Raw genomic sequence first — 19886 nt, forward strand, 5'->3', positions numbered from 1 at the left:
ATTTTTTAATTCATTTTTTAAAAGTCTTTAGGGTATGCCTTCAGGGCAAGGGGGTTACCAGCTTCCTCGGCAGAGCAGGGAGAGAAGTTAACCAGCTTCTAGCTCCAATGTATGGGAGTGCTCTTAGTGAAAGTTTCCCCTTCCCCCAACAGGAGGGTGATTTAGCACAGGCAGAGCTATGGAAGTGCCCAGTGGAGAACCCAGCTGTGTGGTTTAGCAACTGCCCTAAGGCTAAAGACTAAGTGGTGAAAGTGTCACTGCCCCAGGCCAGAGCCCCTGTGGGGCTCTGGGTATTAGTAGCTGACAAGCAGATAGCCAGGGTGGGACGGAAGTCTCTGCCCAGAAGCAAATCACCCTGAGAAAGCTCTATTGCCCCAAGCCAAGCCCTCCACTGTGCAGATTAGAGGCTGCCCTGGGCTGTGCCCCCCTGCTGTGCAGGTTGACAACTGCCCCAAGGAAAAGCCCTGTACTAGGGGTTGGGGCTGTGAGCTTGTGCTGCGATCTGTGCTCTCACTTCCAGGTTGGGGCTTTGCTGTGTCTGCCTCCAGGTCTCCCCCTGTCCCTGCTGATCTTCTTCCCGGCCCTGAGGACAAACCTTTTTTGGCAAGATTCCAAATTATCTTCGGCTGGTGAGTTGTTGTACTTCTAATCTTTATGAGTTGTTATTTATTGAGCCTATTTTTAAGGCTGAATATAATATTGATATTGAGGGTAAGAGGAGCTTAGAAAGTCACATGTGTCTTCTCCACCATCTTGGCTCCGCTCTGTTTCTTTGCTGATTCTCTGGCATTTCTCAGTAAAGAATCATTTTCATTATGCCAAGAAATTGTTGTGTTTCTTCTTTCTCTATTCCCTTTAATTTCTTTCACTTATATTTTTGATATTGCTAGCATTTTAGTCCATATCAAATAATAGAAAGAAAAGATTTTCTTGCCCTTACTTCTATATTTATCAAGAAAATTTCTAGTGTATTACTACTACATGAAATACTTAGTGTTTTAATTCAAGATTTTTTTAACCACATTAAATGTCCAGTGCCAATTAATTCAGAGTTCCCAATATGAGACAAATACTCCCAAAGAGGTTATTAACTATATATACAACAACATGTTTATAATAGTATTCCTTTTGGTAAAACAAATAGGGAACAAAGTAGATTACCATCAATTAAGGAATGAGTGAACAATTTGGAGTCTTATGTACACATAGAAAAACTATGTCAGTGAACATGAACATGAAAATGAAAAACTATGAACAGGAAACTAAAGGACCATGGAAATGCTTAGAAGGTGAAACAAGCAAAGACAGGAAAATGACATATAATGACTACAATAATATAAGTGAAAGTAATTCAAAGTTCAAAATAAAGCATAATGTTACAAAATTTTGAAGAGTAAAGACCCCTATCTTCTGACGGAGTTCAAATCAGCAAGTTTGGAATATTTCATAAGACACTGAATTATTTAAATGTATTACTCAGATTGTATTTTCTTTGTTTAAAAATTGTTATAAAAGGGAGATGAAGAGGTATATGGGTGAAATCTAGGCAATGTGAAAATGAAAGATAACAATAAAATCCATTAAAAAACCAAGGTATCAATAGCCATATCCATACTATATTACAAATTAATAATATTTAAAATGGTTTATTACTTATTAAGAAATACCTAGCTCAATATCTTGATTTTTTTTTAGATTAGATATAAAACATACAGAAATAAATGGCCACTATAATCTAATGTTTGATAAACCCAAAGATCCTAGCTCCAAAGTTAAGAATTAGTTAAGAATTTAGCATTCAATAAAAATATATTGAGAAAACCAGAAAATAGTCTGGCAGAAACTAGATACAGACCAACATTTTACTCAGAATATCAAGGTAAGCTCTAAAAGAACACATTATTTATATATAAAAAAGAGTTACCATGAACAAATTAGAGGACCTTAATGAATTTTCCTTTTAGACTATGAATAGGGGAAGAGTTTATGACCAAACAAGAGTACAGAAAATGAAATGTAGAATTTTAATCTCATTAAAATTTAAAAAAAAAAGTGTGTGGAGGATGGCACTAACAAAACAAATATATTTAAATTTAAAAGGAAAACAGATAATTGGGAGGAAATTAAAACTTTGACATAAGGTTTTTTTTTTCCTGAAACAGCCTAATTTTGAAGATATATAAGGAATTGAATTCACATTTTTAAGAATTACAACCTTTCATCAAATGATAGAGGATATTCATGTCAAATAAAAAACAACAATCATCAATTATTTGAGAAATGCAAATAAGCCCACAGCCAGTAGACAGGCAATTGAAAAAAAAAAAAAAAAAGAAATGTTGAGATGTAATAGATTTAGATTATACACTAAGAAATATATTTTATGGATATGGGCAACTCAGGAATCTGTTGTTTTTACAATGCATATTTGTTACAAAGCATTGTTTTCCCTTTCAAATCTTCAGAGGAAGACAAGCGATGAGAGGGAGAAAAAAATAAAATTTTACTAAGTGAATCAAAGTATTTTTGGGGGAAAAATGAAAAATGTTGCATCCACTGATTTGCATCCATTACACAGATGCAAATGAAAATAACTGAGATTTTATACCATATCCAGTAAACTGGAAAAGATGATGAAGCAGGAAATTGTCAATGATGAAAGGATTGTACAAATTTAGAGGCACTGCTGCTGCACTGTAGGTAGATGATAATTTGTACAACCATTTTGTAAAACAATCTGGAGTTATTCAAGGAACAAATGACTAAAATATTCATATCTTTTACCTAAACATACTTTCTGTAGGCATAACCCCAACAAGGTCCAACATGAATAAATAGTCCCCTATATACAGGTTTTCTATTTATAGCCGCATTTTAGTGGTAGCAAAAACCTGGAATCAAAGTGCATTTTTATCACCTGGAGAATGGCTACAAAAAAATATGGTATATGATTGCATTGGAATTGGTTTCTGCAATAGGATTTAACAAATATAAGGAATTCAGGAAGACTTGTATGAACTAAGACAAAGTAAAAGAAGCAGAATCAAGAGGGGAATATAAACATTTGCTATAATTATATAAAGAAAGGAAAAAAAAGAAAACTAAAATAAAGCCAAAATTTGACACCATATAATCATGACAGAATCACAGAATTTCAGAGTTAAAAGAGATTTTTTTGTCAGCCTGAAGTTCAACCCATACTTGAAAAAAGAGCCCCTACAACATACACAAGAAATAGTCATTTGACCTTTGTTTGAAAGAAAAAGTTTTTTTCCTGTGGGCTCTTTTTTCTTTCTTACTACTTTCCCAAGACATACTATTTTGCATAGTGCTAGTTATTAACAAGAATACACCATATTGAAATTTAACATTTCAATCCATTACTCCTGTTTCTGCACTTTAAGTCTAATGTAATTAAAGCTAGATTCTTTCTAATAATTATTATAAACATTTACACAGAACTTATTTAGAACTTTTGACATTTATACACCAAATATTAAGTTAAGTATTTTATTATTATTACTCCCATTTAATCCTCACAATGACACTGGGAGGTAGATATTATTATTATTCCCATTTTATGAACAAAGAAATTGAAGCTAATAGAAATTAGGTTATTTGCACACAGTCACACAATTATTAAATATTTGAAGCTATATTTGAATTCAAGTTTTATTGTCTATCCACTATGCAACACAGCTACCCTTTTAAAAATCAATAATATTTTATTTTTCCAATTACATGTAAAGATAAATAGGATATAGTGCAATATATTTAACATATATAGGACTGGTTGCCATCTAGGGGAGGTGGGGGAGAGAGGAGAAAAATAGGAACAGAAGTGAGTACAAGGAATAATGTTGTAAAAAATTACTCTGGCATGGTTCTGTCAAATAAAAAGTTATTTTTTTTTTTTTTTTTTTTTTTTTAATTTTTTTATTTAATAATTACATTATATTTACACTCATTTCTGTTCCGATTTTTTTTTTTCCCCTCCCTCCCTCCACCCCCTCCCCTAGATGGCAAGCAGTCCTTTATATGTTGGATATGTTGCAGTATATCCTAGATACAATATATGTTTGCAGAACCGAACAGTTCTCTTGTTGCATAGGGAGAATTGGATTCAGAAGGTATAAATAATCCGGGAAGAGAAACAAAAATGCAGATAGTTCACATTCGTTTCCCAGTGTTCTTTCTTTGGGTGTAGCTGCTTTTGTCCGTCATTTATCAATTGAAACTCAGGTCTCTTTGTCAAAGAAATCCACTTCCATCAAAATATGTCCTCATACAATATCGTTGTCGAAGTGTATAATGATCTCCTGGTTCTGCTCATTTCACTTAGCATCAGTTCATGTAGGTCTCTCCAAGCCTCTCTGTATTCATCCTGCTGGTCATTTCTTACAGAACAATAATATTCCATAACATTCATATACCACAATTTACCCAGCCATTCTCCAATTGATGGGCATCCATTCATTTTCCAGTTTCTAGCCACTACAAACAGGGCTGCTACAAACATTTTGGCACATACAGGTCCCTTTCCCTTCTTTAGTATTTCTTTGGGATATAAGCCCAATAGAAACACTGCTGGATCAAAGGATATGCACATTTTGATAATTTTTTGGGCATAATTCCAGATTGCTCTCCAGAATGGTTGGATTCGTTCACAACTCCACCAACAATGCATTAGTGTCCCAGTTTTCCCGCATCCCCTCCAACATTCATCATTATTTTTTCCTGTCATCTTAGCCAATCTGACAGGTGTGTAGTGGTATCTCAGAGTTGTCTTAATTTGCATTTCTCTGATCAATAATGATTTGGAACACTCTTTCATATGAGTGGTAATAGTTTCAATCTCATCCTCTGAAAATTGTCTGTTCATATCCTTTGACCATTTATCAATTGGAGAATGGCTTGATTTCTTATAAATTTGAGTCAGTTCTCTATATATTTTGGAAATGAGGCCTTTATCAGAACCTTTAACTGTGAAAATGTTTTCCCAGTTTGTTGCTTCCCTTCTAATCTTGTTTGCATTAGTTTTATTTGTACAAAGGCTTTTTAATTTGATGTAATCGAAATTTTCTATTCTGTGATCAGTAATGGTCTCTAGTTCATCTTTGGTCACAAATTTCTTTCTCCTCCACAAGTCTGAGAGATAAACTATTCTATGTTCCTCTAATTTATTTATAGTCTCGTTCTTTATGCCTAGGTCATAGACCCATTTTGATCTTATCTTGGTATATGGTGTTAAGTGTGGGTCCATGCCTAATTTCTGCCATACTAATTTCCAATTATCCCAGCAGTTTTTATCAAATAATGAATTCTTTTCCCAGAAGTTAGGGGCTTTGGGTTTGTCAAACACTAGATTGCTATAGTTGACTATTCTGTCTTGTGAGCCTAGCCTTTTCCACTGATCCACTAATCTATTTCTTAGCCAATACCAAATGGTTTTGGTGACTGCTGCTTTATAATATAATTTTAGATCAGGTACAGCTAGGCCACCTTCATTTGATTTTTTTTTCATTAATTCCCTTGAGATTCTCGACTTTTTATTGTTCCATATGAATTTTGTTGTTATTTTTTCTAGATCAATAAAATATTTTCTTGGAAGTCTGATTGGTATAGCACTAAATAAATAGATTAGTTTAGGGAGTATTGTCATCTTTATTATGTTCGCTCGGCCGATCCAAGAGCACTTAATATTTTTCCAATTATTTAAGTCTGACTTTATTTGTGTGGAGACTTTTTTATAATTTTGCTCATATAATTCCTGACTTTCCTTTGGTAGATAGATTCCCAAATATTTTATGGTATCAACAGTTATTCTGAATGGAATTTCTCTTTGTATCTCTTGCTGTTGGGTTTTGTTGGTGATGTATAAAAATGCTGAGGATTTATGGGGATTTATTTTGTAGCCAGCTACTTTGCTAAAATTATGAATTATTTCCAATAGCTTTTTGGTAGAATCTCTGGGGTTCTCTAGGTATACCATCATATCATCTGCAAAGAGTGATAGTTTGGTTTCCTCATTGCCTACTCTAATTCCTTTTATATCTTTCTCGACTCTTATTGCCGAGGCTAGTGTTTCTAATACGATATTAAATAATAATGGTGATAGTGGGCAACCTTGCTTCACTCCAGATCTTACTGGGAAAGGTTCCAGTTTTTCCCCATTGCATATGATGCTTACTGATGGTTTTAAATATATGCTCCTGACTATTTTAAGGAAAAGTCCATTTATTCCTATGCTCTCAAGTGTTTTTATTAGGAATGGATGTTGGATTTTATCAAATGCTTTTTCTGCATCTATTGAGATGATCATGTGGTTTTTGTTTGTTTGGTTATTGATATAGTCAATTATGTTAATAGTTTTCCTAATATTGAACCAGCCCTGCATTCCTGGTATAAATCCTACTTGGTCATAGTGTATTATCCTGGTGACAATTTTCTGTAATCTTTTTGCTAATATTTTATTTAAGATTTTAGCATCAATATTCATTAGGGAGATTGGTCTATAATTTTCTTTCTCTGTTTTCAGCCTACCTGGTTTAGGTATCAGTACCATATCTGTGTCATAAAAGGAGTTTGGTAGGACTCCTTCAATCCCTATTTTTTCAAATAGTTTATATAACATTGGAGTTAATTGTTCTTTAAATGTTTGGTAGAATTCACATGTAAATCCATCTGGTCCTGGGGATTTTTTCTTAGGGAGTTGATTGATAGTTTGTTCTATTTCTTTTTCTGAGATGGGACTGTTTAGGATATTTACTTCTTCCTCTGTTAGTTTGGGCAAGCTGTATTTTTGGAGGTATTTTTCTATTTCATTTAAGTTGTCGAATTTATTGGCATAAAGTTGGGCAAAGTAACTCCTAATTATTGCTCTAATTTCCTCTTCGTTAGTGGTGAGTTCTCCCTTTTCATTTTTAAGACTAACAATTTGATTTTCCTCTTTCCTTTTTTTAATCAGATTTACTAAGGGTTTGTCTATTTTGTTGGTTTTTTCATAGAACCAACTCTTAGTTTTATTAATCAATTCAATAGTTTTTTTACTTTCAATTTTATTGATCTCACCTTTTACTTTTAGAATTTCAAGTTTAGTGTTTGACTGGGGGTTTTTAATTTGTTCCTTTTCTAGCATTTTTAATTGCAAACCCAATTCATTGACCTTCTCTTTCTCTATTTTATACAAATAGGCCTCTAGAGATATGAAATTTCCCCTTATTACCGCTTTGGCTGCATCCCATACATTTTGGTATGATGTCTCATTATTATCGTTTTCTTGGGTGAAGTTATTAATTATGTCTATGATTTGCTGTTTTACCCAATCATTCTTTAGTATGAGATTATTTAGTTTCCAATTATTTTTTGGTCTACTTCCCCCTGCTTTTTTGTTGAATGTAATTTTCATTGCATCGTGGTCTGAAAAGGATGCATTTACTATTTCTGCCTTACTACATTTGAGTTTGAGGTTTTTATGTCCTAATATATGGTCAATTTTTGTATAGGTTCCATGAACTGCTGAAAAGAAAGTGTATTCCTTTCTGTCTCCATTACATTTTCTCCAGAGATCTATCATATCTAGCTTTTCTAGTATTCTGTTTACCTCTTTGACTTCTTTCTTATTTATTTTCTGGTTTGATTTATCTAATTCTGAGAGTGCAAGGTTAAGATCTCCCACTATTATAGTTTTACTGTCTATTTCTTCTTGCAGCTCTCTTAGTTTCTCTTTTAAGAATTTAGATGCTACCCCACTTGGTGCATATATGTTTAATATAGATAGTGCTTCATTATCCATGCTACCCTTTAGCAAGATATAGTGTCCTTCCTTATCTCTTTTAATTAGGTCAATTTTTGCTTTAGCTTGATCTGAGATCAGGATGGCTACCCCTGCTTTTTTGACTTCACCTGAAGCATAGTAGATTTTGCTCCAACCTTTTACCTTTAACCTGCATGTATCTCCCCGCTTCAGGTGTGTTTCCTGTAAACAACATATTGTAGGATTCTGGCTTTTAATCCATTCTGCTAACCGCTTTCTCTTTATGGGGGAGTTTACCCCGTTCACGTTTATGGTTAGAATGACCAATTCTGTATTACTTGCCATCTTGTTAACCCCGGTTTATGCTTTCCTCCCTTCTTTCCCCTTTCCCCCCTTCCAAGTATTAAGCTTGTGAGCACCCCTTGCTTCTCACAGCCCTCCCTTTTTAGTATCCCTCCCCCCTCCTTAGAGTTCCTCCCCCTATCTTACCCCTTTCCCTCCCAGTTCCCGTATTCCCTTCCCCTTAGCTTATTCCTTCCCTTTCCACTTTTCCCTTCTCACTTTTCAATGAGATGGGAGAAGTTTCACCATAGATTGAATATGTCTTAAGATTTTTCACTTAAAGCCAATTCTGAAGGCAGTAAGATACCCACTATATTCATCCCCCTCCATTCTTTCTCTCAGATATAATAGGTTTCCTATGCCTCTTCATGAGATGTACTACCCCCACTTTACCCTTTTTCTGGTACAATGTCCTTTCCACATCAATTTCTAGAACAAGGTATACATGTATTCTTTATACATCTATATAGTCAAAATATAGTTCCCAAGATTAATCTTTACCTTTTTAGATTTCTCTTGAGTTCTATATTTGTAGATCAAACTTTTTGTTAAGTTCTGGTTTTTTCATCAGAAATAGATGAAATTCGCTTACTTCGTTGAATGTCCATCTTCTTCCCTGGAAAAAGATGCTCATTCTCGCTGGGTAAGTTATTTTTGGTTGCATACCAAGTTCCTTAGCTTTTCGGAATATCATATTCCAGGCCCTTCGATCTTTTAATGTGGATGCTGCCAGATCCTGGGTGATCCTTATTGTGGCTCCTTGATACTTGAATTGGGTTTTTCTAGCCGCTTGCAATATTTTTTCTTTCACCTGAGGGTTCTGGCATTTGGCCACTATATTCCTTGGTGTTTTGATTTTAGGATCCCTTTCAGTGGGTGATCGATGAATCCTTTCAATGTTTATTTTTTCCTCTGTTCCTATGACTTCTGGGCAGTTCTCTTTGATAATTTCCTGGAAGACAGTGTCCAGGCTTTTTTTTTCATCATGTTTTTCTGGGAGTCCAATGATTCTCAGATTGTCTCTCCTGGATCTGTTTTCCAGGTCTGTTGTCTTCCCCAGAAGGTATTTCACATTTTTCTCCATTGTTTGATTTTTTTGGATTTGCTTGACTGATTCTTCTTGTCTCCTCGAGTCATTCAATTCCACTTGTTCAATTCTGATTTTCAGTGAAGTATTCTCTTCACTCACTTTTTTAAAATCTTTCTCTAATTGTCCAATTGAGTTCTTTTGTTCTGTGGAATTTTTTTCCATTTCGCCAATTTTGTTTTTTAGAGAGCTGTTTTCTGTTTCCAGTTCACTAATCCTATTTTTCAAGGATTTTACTTCTTTATCCACTCTCTCTTTAACTTTCTCCAGACTCTTTTCCCATTTTTCTTCTAGCTCCCTTGTGAGAGCCTTTTTAATCACTTCTATGAGGTTCATCTGTGCTGAGGAACAGCCGATCTCCTCCTTTGGGGAATCACCTGGGGACTGCCTGTTTTTAGTCTCCTCAGGATTTAGAGTCTGCTCTCTATCTGTATAGAAGCTGTCAAGGGTTAAAGTCCTCTTCAGCTTCTTGCTCATTCTGTCTATTAATCAGAGACAAACTACCAAAGAAAAACAGAAAAAAATGGAGTCTTTCTTTGGGGGGGGGGCTGGGTGTGTTATCGAGCTTCCTCTACAGACTGCAGGGGGCAGCAGTGAGGCACTAGCAGGACTGTGCTGCGCCTGCGCTCTGAGATCCCAGAGCGTGCTGAGTCACTGAGGGGGGGAAGGGGGGGGGGCCAGGTCCTGAGAGACTTCAGCTGTTTGCGGTTGTATTCTTCAGCCCCGGTGTTTTTAGCTTTTCTGCTGGGCTGTTGACTTGCTGCCGGAGGAAAGTATCCAAACCTGTAGCGAAGCTCTCCCCGCAGAGAAACGGCTACGATCACTCCCCACCCCCTCTCCAGTCTGCTCCCGTGCTCTCACTGCCGCTGCCCGCCGCCTGTGCCCGATCTAAAACCGCCCCAGCCCTCCAGTAAAGACAGACCTTTCTTGGCGGATCTCAAGGATGGCTTCTCTTGGTAACTATTTGTGGGTTTTTTTCAGTCAAGCATTGATTCAGAGGCTTGTAATGAAGTGGATAGTGAGAGAAAGCGCGGAGCTTATGCAACTGTGAGCCTCCTCTCCGCCATCTTAACCGGAAGTCCAAATAAAAAGTTATTATAAAAAATAAAATAAAATAAAAATAAAAAAGGAATAAAGGAGGGAAAGAAAAAAATGTAAAGATAAATTTTCAAAATTCCAATTTTTTTGTGTTCCGATTTTTTTCAGTTCCTTTCTTTATCTCCCCTCATCCTCAAGACAGCAAGCAATCTGAGAATAGATTATACATGGACAATAATTTAAAACATATTTTCATATTTTAATCATATTGGGAAAGAAAAATCAGAACAAAAGGGAGAAACTATGAGAAAGAAAAAACAAACATGCAAAGAAAAAAAAGATGAAAATAATATGTTTCAAACTGCATTCAGTCCCATAGTTCTTTCTCTGGATACAGATAGCTTTTTCCATTATTAGTCTTTTGTAATTGCCTTAGATCACCCTTATGCTGAGATGAACTAAGCCTATTAAGGTTGTTTATCACACAATCTTGCTATTACTATGTACAATGTTTTCCTGATTCTGGTCACTTTACTCAGCCTCAGTTCATATAACTATTTCCAGATTTTTATGAAATCAGCCTGTTCATCATTTCCTATAGAGAAATCATATTCCATTATATATCAAGACTTAATCAGTCATACCCCAATTGATGGACATCCACTCAATTTCCAATTTTTTGTTACCACAAAAGAACTTCTCATATCTATCCTTAAAGCCAATTATTATTCCCATTATTATAGATTATTTACCACTTATATTACCAGTCAAAACATAGCATGGTTTGAAGAGTCTTTACTTTCCTAGTTGTCTTCTAGGTAATCTATGACATGGTCTAAGCAGGGCAGAGTGAAACAGTTCTATTTCCATATTTTGTGTTTCTATATGTAGTCATGCTATTATTTTGTTGTTCACATTAATCACATTTTTAAAAAAAATTATAGTCCTTTTTGTTTGTTTCTGCTTTATCTATGACCATTTAAAATTTTAGAACTGACTCTTTTGTCCTTATTTTAAATTCAATTGTTGGCTTTGTAATATTTTAAACACATATTCAGTAATCCTCAGTAATATATGTTTATAAAGATAAGAGTTTTCTCCTAAAGACCTCTTTAGTTGAAGCATAGATATTTTATTATAATGTTTCATCATTATCATTTCCTTTTATATAATCATTATTGTGAAGGGCTGAAACTCTTAAAAGGTGTGCTTGAATCAGACAACCAAGCACTTAGCATATGTTTGGAAAAATTACCCTTCTCATTATTCCATGCTGGCTCAATGTTTTGGTGTATACAGATAATTATAGGAAGGGTTAGGGGGTGGTGTGAGACAAGCCAGACTCACTTTGTAGCAGGACCAGGAGAAGGAAAGCTAGTGGTGAGCTTGTGGCAGTTTTGTCCATCTCCTTCACCTCCCCCACTAAAAACCAAGGACTTTGCTTATCCTGACTCTGGCTGATCCTGAGGCCTCCAGGGAGCTAACTCAGACTTCACATTTTGGCATCCAATGTGTGAACCAAGGACCCCAATTTCACTGAAGAAGTCCCAGGTGACTAGGAAATAGGGTATTTTAATAGACAAATAGGAAACTTACTTTGTTAAGAGCCAAACTAGTAACTCTCATTTTCTAGCTGAAATGGGGCAGATATTAGAAAAAGATTCCCTCCCCCCCACCCCCATCCCTAACCCAACTCTGAAGGAGATCTACAGAAAGCATACTCAGACTGATAAAGACAGGGTTTGATTGTAACTTGGAAGCAGATTGATGGACTCATGGATACATTGGAATGTACATCCCCTTGTTTCTTCAAGGAAGAAGAAATAGAGGCGGATAATTGGAAACTAGTAGGAGATCAACTATGTGAATATTATAATGATAATGGTCCTGATTCAATTTTCAAGGAAACATTTTATATGTACAACTTAATACAATTAGCCTTAAAGACTCCCACAAGTTATAGAAAAAAGAAAAGTTTTAAGAACAGCCAGATGAGGAAGTGTGAGGAAAAAGAGGAAGACAAAAGACAGATTAATGGCAATATCACCAGAGGGCATGAAGAATTAAGTGAGGTTAAAGGTCGTGGTGATTCTCACTCTCACAGCCCATATTCAAACCCACCTACACCAGAGCAGGTCCTTGACCTGCCCTCCCATTAACTTTACCTTTGGGATAGAGGGAGGAGGAACAGGGGGAGGGGCAGTGATATCATCAGCACATCCTCTTCCACCCTGTAATCACCCCCTCGTATGACTAGATTGCAAAAATCACTACTTAAAGCCACAGAAGAAGGGCAAAATACAGCTGACTTAAGAATAGAAATGTAACCTGTGATTCAACAGTTTAACTCTTCAGGTCAAGAAAGTAGAAGATACACTCCTTTTGATCTAGAAATCATTAAAGACCTGAAAAAGGCTTGCACTCTTTATGGGGCTATATCATCTTATGTTAAGATATTATTACAGAATTTGGCTTATGAAGTCTTAACCCCTAGTGACTGGAAATCTATAGCAAAGACATGCTTAGAACCTGGACAAAACTTGTTGTGACCTTCTGAATATAGTGACCTCTGTAGGATACAAGTCCATCGAAATAGTCAAAGTAGAATTAATATTCCAATCACGTATGACCAACTAACAGGTGTAGGTTCTTATGCAGAAATTTCATTACAGATTAATTATTCCATAGCAGAATGTGAGCAAATTGCTGCTGCTGCTATCAAATCATGGGGTTTCATCCCGGGTAAACAGGACAAAGGAGAGGCCTTCACAAAAATAGCACAAGGACCAAATGAACCCTTTGCTGATTTTGTGGGATATCTGCAGAGAGGTGTCATACGGACTATTGGTGAAAATGCAGCTACAGAAATTATAAGGCAACTTTCTAAAGAAAATGCCAACGAGGTTTGTAGAAGAATTATACTAGGACTATACAAGGATGCTCCTTTAGAGGAGATCATAAGATGCTGTGCCACATAGGCACAAATACCTTTTATAGCCAGGCTATCATGCAGACTTCCCAAGATCTGAACATGGGAAGACAGGGTTCCTTTTGGCAAGGGACTTCCAGAGAGACTCATCAATGTTTTTAATATGGTAAAGTAGGGCACCTGAAAGCTCAATGTTGGCAAAGAGACAGAGTGAGAAAACAAGATTGGAGAACAAGATCCCAAACCCCATGTCCAAAATGCAACAAGGCTTCCATTGGGCATCAGAATGTAGACTGATTCAGGGAAATGGTATGAGGGGCCCAGCCCCAGAGCCCAAAGCAAAAAATACTTGGGGCATGATGGCAGCCAATGCTACACCCAGAGAGCCTTTAAAAGTTCAATACCTGGACATGACCAATCATCCAGAAAGCAATCTGATGGTAGAAAGGGATTACACAATCAATCAGCCAGGAAGCAACCTGATGGGAGAAAGGGATTACAATTGGGGAGAATAGAGTTGTATGCAGCTGGGACAACTGAGATACTTCATGGAGAGGTGAAATCTGTTCTTTTCTAGCCTATGGATCCCTTGCCTTCAGGCACAGTAGGCTTGACCATTTCACCTCGTGGTTTGAGAACCAATGAAATTTGGCAAAAGATGTGACCCATTATAAATCTTTCGGTCATTTGTCTTTTATCCATGTTGTGGTAGACACCTTTCCAGGATTCACTTTTGCAATACCAGCAGCAAAAGAGACAGCCCAAGTGTTCACTGAATTCCTCATACAAGCATTTGCAATTATGGGTGTGCCAAAAGAAATAGAAACAGATAATGGACCTACATATACTCCTAAACGTTTTGCACACTTTTGTGCACAGTATAAGATTTTACATACCACTGGCATAACCTTTAATCCTCAAGGACAGGAAATAGTAGAGAGGAGAAACAGAGACATTAAGATGCTCCTCCAAAAACAAAAGAAAGGGGGAGCCACAGGTAACCCTAGAGAACTTCTAAATTTAGCTCTTTATAATATTAACTTCTTGATTTTTGACAAAGTTGCACTAGTTCCAGCAGAAAGGTTTTATAACCCACTGGAAAGACAGTGTCCAGTGCGAGTCCCTCTACTATCTTTAGATAATTACCAGGTGATGTGGAGAGACCCAGAAAGTGGTGAATAGAAGGGACCAGATAGGTTAACTGCTTGGGGGAGAGGGTTTGCTTGTATTTCTCCAGATGGAGAAGGAATCAGATGGTTGCCAAGGAGCCATATTCGCTTTGTCCTTCTCAGAGAGATGGAACAGATCCTTGAAATGAAGGAGAAGACCCAAGAAACATCAGGTGATTCCATTGCTGATTGTGCCCACCACTAAAAGAGCATGGCAGTTATGGCATTGACTCAAGTACATCAAAAATTGTTGGACTTTTTTTTTTTATTCTTTTGACTCTGCTTCATTATTTTTGGAATTACTCCGTAGTTTCTCCTCTTTTTTGAGACCACACAAGTACACTTCTCATTGTAAGCCCTTGAGTTATTTGATCCCAACACAGCATGTGATGCTTTTTAGCTTCATGCTTCTTTACTCTTCTTTCATTTATCCTTCCATATTGCAACACAGTCCCACCACCCCCCTAAACAAAACAAAACAAAACAAAATGTTGATTCATCTGTAGATATGGTAATTCTAGGTTCTATCTAAAATGCCTCATGCATTCCTCTTCACTGTTATCTGCTGAATACTTTCTGTTTCACCCCTCTCTCCTTGTGAACATTAAAAGAAAAAAAACTTTCATTCTAGTCTTTTTGTTGACCTCTTTTGATGTTTCTGTCTTTGGCTATCGTGTATATTTTTTACTGTTCCTGAATTTCTGTTGTTTGGGGAATTTAAAAAGCAAATAATCTCTTAGCTTTGACTTTCTAAAAATGTTTAAAACTTCTCTTTCTCACTGAATATCTATCTTTTCTTTTGTATGGTTAAACTTAGACTTGCAAAGTACATGATCCTGGGTATATCTTCAGCTCAATTGATCTTTGGGACCATGTTAATCAATTTTCTTTTATTTTTTTTTAGTGGGCACAGGATGTTCTTATGTTATTGAATTTATTTTCCCCATCATTTATAGAATTTGTTGTTTCTAAATTGAATTGTTCAATTTAACCATTATATATCTTAGAGTTTGCAGCCTTGATTTTGTTTGTTTTTTCCCTGAACATGATCCATAAATGCTTTTAATTGGAATTTTATTTTCTATGTTCAGAAGTTCTAGGCAGTTAGCTTGTTATATTCTTCCAGGAGACCCATGATTCTTAAGCTATCTTTATGCATCTTTTATTTTCTTTTAATATTATCAATATGTTCTAGATTGTCTTTTACTCCTGTATATTTTCATTCTCAAGATATTATTCTTTCTTTTGGTTGTTTGATGAGAGTTGTCATTATAGATTCAGTTTTCCTATTCTATCTTTTTTTTCTGTGTAGGCCATAAATTCCACTCTCATAATTCTCATTTCTCTTTTAAAATGCTCACAGCAGCATTTTGTGTTCCATGTTTTCTTCATATTACAAACGGTCCTCTGTCTTATTAAAAGTTTCATCATTTTCCTTTGTTTTCCAGTATTTATTAATAGAAGCCTGAACTTATTTACCTTGTCTTGAGATTATATTTCTGTAGTTACTGTTTTTCCTATTTATTTATCTATATTCAAGGTCTTTGAATTTTCATCTTTATAAGATTTTTAGTAATTTTACTATTTGCTTTTTGATTCACTTACCTCTGATTGTAATTTCCTGGAGACTAGTTGTCAAAGCATCTCAGGCATTCTACATTTGGTGACTTATAGTTCACCAATCAAGCAACTTTGGGGAGGTCAGAACTGACCCCAGTCCTGCAATGCTTCCCCTCCCCTTGCCTCACACATCAAGTGACCTGTCATTGTGTACTTTTCCAATTCCTCTATTCCTTATTTTCTCAACCAAACACTAGAAGTTCAGAGGATTGCCACATTAGTGTTTTGAGATTAACTTCCACAGTTCTAGCTGTTTAGTACTTTGCAGTACTTATTCTATGAACTTGTAGGACCAGAAGGTTTTTACTCCTGAAGGACTGCAGGTATCCTGAATGTTGTTGCCCAAGCAAACTTCCACAATCTGTAGCCAAGCTATCTATAGCAATAGAGAGAGGAAAAGGGGACTCTAGTGCTAGATTGTATTTTGTATATTTTGTAGTATTTTGTCAGGTATTTGGGTCTGCTAATGAGCCTCTTTGCTGATAGTGTGGAAGTGCTAGGAGGAAATTGAATGTGCTCAGGATAAGTGAGTACCAGTTCATGTTTTGTTTTGACCTTCTCTTGTTCCATATGTTCTGCTTAGATCATGGTAATAGCTAAAGTTGCATTATCTTTGGTGTATAATTTCTGCCTTGAAAAGGTGTGAGAAGTCATGGGGATCAGAGAAAATATCTAGTACTTCATCTTGATGTTCATATGCCTAAGAATTCATAATAATGCAGATGAGCCATCTTCATAGGCACTCAAGAATTGATAGAGGGCCAAGTACCTTTGTGGTGACATCTGCCATTGTGAGTATATCTTCCATTCAAAGAGGTAGTTTCAATGATAATAACTTCCTGGTGGAGAATATACTCTGTACTTTTTCAACAACTCCAAAGAGTAGGTAATACAATAATTAATATTTCTGTTTTACAGATGAGTAAATTAAGGCCTGGGGGTTAAGTCCATATAGACAGCAAGTTTCAGAATCAATTCTCACACTTAAATTTTCTGACTCCAACCACAAAGTTTTTTACACCATAATATACTGCCACTATCACCCAAAGGGGCTCCTGGAGGACAAGTACATAAGTACCACAGATAGTTATAGGAATAGTCAATGAGATACATAAAGTCAATGTTTGATTTACAAAACTGAAAAGGAAAAACAAACAGAGTGGGCAATGGAAGTTCATATAAGGATGATAAGAAAAAGAATAACATATACAATGTGGCAGTCAAAATTCAAATCCTAGACTGGAAACTACTATATTAAGTAGTATTATATTAAGAAAGTACTATATTAAGAAAGGTCCAAGTTGGATCAAAGTTCTCATATTGAACATATGAAAATAATGACTTACTAATTCCTGAGATTACCTAAGTGATTGAGGGATAGAATGTGGGTCTAAGGTTACAATGCTATAGTCCTGTAAAGAGATCTGCAAAGTTATTGATATCTGACAGTCCTTTTTACTTAGGTGATCAACATGAGATTTTTTCCTTATATGGTTTTGACCAGGCATCCCATTTTTGCTTCAAATCCATCAGAAGATAAATCACACTCAATGAGAATTGAGGACCCATTTGAGCATATGTCTGAGGTTCATGGTCAGGGAACAGGGGACCATATGGCTGTTATGAGTCTGAAAAAAATGTCATGATGGATTCAATATTGATCACTTCTATATCTACCCTGGTTGATATTAAGGGAGAACTTGACTTGTACAATTTTCAAATCTGTGGCTAAAGACCTCTTCAGTTGGTGAGATGCTTTGAGCAGGTGTGCAGATGCCAAAAATCTGGAATTCTTTTCCTTCTTTCATTCTATCCAATCTGGTTTGTTCTAATGAAAGCTGTTTGTCCACTCCAAGTGAGGTAATAGCAGAGCGACTGAAACCAGATTAGGTGGGAAATCCTTGACGAAAAGGAACTAACGACCTGAGAAAGTCTACAGTAAGTAAATTGGAGACTCCTTAGGTCCAATGGGGAATTCAGAAGCCATATGGGATGTGATGAAAAACAGCTGTTAATATTAAAGAAGAGAAAGAAAGAGAAGGAGAAAGAGTGAAAATTCAGTTCTCAGGGAGAATAAGGCCATGGATAAAAACCAAAGAAAAACAATACAGTCATGAAATGGAAGACTATACAATTAGAGAAACTTTAATGTTTTGGTATTTTAGAGAAATCAATTAAAATATCGCCTCATACACATTGAATGGTTGACTGATAAATACTGATACTAGAAGATTTATTTTTACCAAATATAAGAGGATAAGTATCCTATTTCTAGAAAATATCATAAAATATCTGAAAGTAAGAAAGAGCTAGTTGTAACTTTTATGTGATATTGAGGAAGGTTCTTAATTTGCTTTAAATTCTCTAAGCTTCAAAAGGAGATTATCATTTCTATGTTTTCTTGCAATTTCTGAGAAACTCCAAGAAAGAAACCTTCTTTAAAGGTTCTGGTATAATTGTTTGTAGAATTGTGAAATGGTCCAAACATTTTGGAGAGTAATTTGGAACTAAGTTTAAAGGGCTATCAAACTGGGCAAAGCAGTGTCATTACTGGGTCTGTATACCAAAGACATCATTTAAAAAATGGAAAAGGAGCCACATGTGCAAAAAAAAAAAAAAAAAAAAAAAAAAAAAAAAAAAAAACTATTTGTAGCAGCTCTTTTGTGATGACAAAGAATTTGAAAATATGTAAATGTCTATCAGTTGGGAAGTTTTATGAATAAGTTTTGGTATATGAATGTAATGGAATATCATAGGTCTATGAAACATGATGAGTAGGCTGATTTTAAAAAGACCTGGAAAGATTTTCATGAATTGATGCTAAGTGAAATAAGCAGAACCAGGAGCACATTGTATACAGTAACAGCAAGATTGTGTAATGATCAATTGTGACATACTTGCTTCTTCTCAGCAGTTCAGTGATCCAAGACAATTCCAATAAACTTTGGATGTAAACACCATCTGTATCCAGACAGAGAATTATCGGAACTGAATGTAAATCAACATACACCATGTTCACTTTTTTCTGCTTTTTCTTCTGTTTTGTTTTTTTTTTTTTCTCTTCTGTTTCCCCACCTTTGTTCTGATTTTTCTCTTCAACATAATTCATAAGGAAATATATTTTTAAAAATGAATGTACATGCATAATTTTTTAAAAAGTGGGGTTTTTACATGTAGCTGGGGAAAATAAAAAAAAAAATTTAAAAAATGTTCTGGTATACTCTACAGAGTAATCACTAAGAAAAGTACTACTTTGCTATGGTCTAATTTTACATCAGTTAGGCAGCCCAGTGGATAGAATGCTGGCCTGAATCAGGAGAATCTGAGTTCAAATCTTTCCTTAGACACTAGCTGAATGATCCTGAGCAAGTCACTTAATTCTGTTTGCCTCTGTTTCTTCATCTGTAAAATGAGCTGGAGAAGGAAATGGCAAACCACTCCAGTATCTTTGCCAAGAAAACCCCAAATGGAGTCATGAACAAAAACAAAATATACTTTCATTAGTTGACATTGTTTATGTCTCCATGTTCAATTGAAGAAGAGAATTGAGATTATGTGGAATAATGGAAAAAGCAATGAAATTGGAGTTAAAAGATATGGATTCAAATGCCACTAGTGACTATCTTTGACTTTCAGCAATTTTCTTAATTTCTTTGGCTCTCAGTTTCATTATTTAGAAAATGAAGTGCTTAAGCAAGATAGACTCAGATTATTCAAGGCCACAAATCTATGATTCTTTGAATAATATAAATTGCAACATTAAGAAAATACAAACTGGCACTATTTTTCAGAATATTCTTGGTTTCAAAATGAAATTTTGAAATGAATTCTGTAATGAAGCAACCTGTAATTCTTCACTCAAGTAAAAATGATATTATTTTTAAAAGTAAAGCATTATGTGAGCATAATCTATATTTATTTCAGTCTACTGAAAATGAGATAATT

At 35.5% G+C, this 19886-nt stretch overlaps 1 long non-coding RNA gene across 1 annotated transcript in view; it reads left to right on the forward strand.

Annotated features, from left to right (window-relative positions):
* Window positions 1-394: 394 nt before the first annotated feature.
* LOC127550515 (uncharacterized) overlaps window positions 395-19886 on the forward strand; it is a 132540-nt gene continuing 113048 nt past the window's right edge. The window contains exon 1 of the long non-coding RNA XR_007950879.1: window positions 395-629. This is a non-coding gene — a long non-coding RNA (uncharacterized LOC127550515). The remainder of the gene's footprint in view (window positions 630-19886) is intronic.

The sequence above is a fragment of the Antechinus flavipes genome, chromosome 2 (genome assembly GCF_016432865.1).
Source record: "Antechinus flavipes isolate AdamAnt ecotype Samford, QLD, Australia chromosome 2, AdamAnt_v2, whole genome shotgun sequence".
NCBI classification, from domain to species: Eukaryota; Metazoa; Chordata; class Mammalia; order Dasyuromorphia; family Dasyuridae; genus Antechinus; species Antechinus flavipes.